This window comes from Schistocerca gregaria, chromosome 4, assembly GCF_023897955.1.
Source record: "Schistocerca gregaria isolate iqSchGreg1 chromosome 4, iqSchGreg1.2, whole genome shotgun sequence".
Lineage (NCBI taxonomy): Eukaryota > Metazoa > Arthropoda > Insecta > Orthoptera > Acrididae > Schistocerca > Schistocerca gregaria.
In genome coordinates, this window is record NC_064923.1 from 434,389,649 (window position 1) to 434,391,349 (window position 1,701).

Sequence of the window (1,701 nt, forward strand, 5' to 3'; positions counted from 1 at the left end):
ACAACGACTGATCTTCTCGTCTTGTCTTGACGCGTATGGTGATTACTTTCGAATGTTAGCATTCCATGTTCCCGTTGAGGTAGGGATTTGATTTTCATTTGAATGCCCCTCTTACCTTACAACTCTTCGTGAAACGCCCTACACGGGGATGCCAGTACTAAGCAAAGATGGAAAGAGCAAAAAATAGAAGGAATATATAGAAGAGCCATGTAAAGGGAAAAATTTGAAGCCAACAATTTGGAAATGAAAGGGGAATCTGACAAAGATGAGATGGGTGGCGCAATTCTGCACGAGGAATTTGATGGGGCACTGAAAGACCTAAGTCGAAACAAGGCGCCTGGAGTAGACGACTTTCCCTCAGAATTTCTGAGTTCTTTGGAGGAATATGCCATGACAGAACTATTCTATATGATATGTAGGATACAGAAGACGAGCGTAATAACCAGAGACGTCAAGAAGATTGTAATGATACCAATACCAGAGAACCAAGGCCCAAACAAATATGATCATTCGCGAACTATCAGTTTGAAAGGTCGTGGTTGTATCCTAACACGAATTAGAAGCCCATCTGGGGAACATTAATTTGAATTTCGAAGGATTCTAGAGATACGCGAAACAATACTGACCCTACGACTTAGAATGTAGGTTCCACAGCGGATACTGCATATGCAGGATTTTTAGACAGAACAAGTTTTTGACAACATTGACTGGAATACGCTTTCTAAAAATCGGAAGTTATCATGGGGTCAAAATGGTTATCACGATTACTGACTGTTGAGGAAAAACACATCCGCAAAAATGTTTCGTGTGCTGTACAGCACATATTAATTGCAATCTGTAATTTGTTAGTTGCAGATGGGACACTCCACAAAGACCGGCGAGTTTACTAAAGAAAGTAAATATCGTTTTTTTTTTCACGGTGCCAAAGTGATGTTCATTGTGTTTTGAACTTCGCAGGGACAGTCCTCACTAATTTCTTGAAAAAAAAATGCAGAACCGTAACTGGGGCCTACAAGCAGAGTCGTTTGAATCATGAACGAACAAAGAGTGACCAAGATTAACGCGGCCATATGATGAGCTTGTCCCATTACAACTGCTACAGTGTGTGTGGTGTGGTGCACTCTCCTGGTGCTCATCACCAGCAGAACGCATCGTACGCATTCTTCTGATAATCACGCTTAGAATACATCGTACCACACTACAGCACTCGCAATAGCAAAACTACATCATTTGGCTTCCAGATTGGATCCTCATCTACTTGATTCTCCAGATTGAGCTCCATCTGACACCTTTCTATTCCCCAAATTTGACTTGATAGGAACAAAAATGTATTAAATAAGGCGGAGATGACTGGTGTCAGTGACTATTCCGCAGAGTTTGAAAAAACCAAATTTTCCCTCAAAATGAAAGAAAGGGAACTCGCTGGACCTGATCTCAAGCCATTGGTACAGACAATGTTACGAAATAAAGCAAGGTTTGTTTCTAAACAAATATTTACCTCCTTCTTTGCACCACACGTATTATATGACTGTCGTATTAGGAGTGTTGATATTTTTCAGCGCTTATGACACACCATCGCACAAATGAAACAAGCTAGTCATTGATCGCGCTGTTCTTCTTCGAGTACGTTCTGTTTCACTGACAGGTATGCGAATTTTGCCCTAGATGTTTGTGTTCAGCAGAGTCATTAATCGCGCTGTT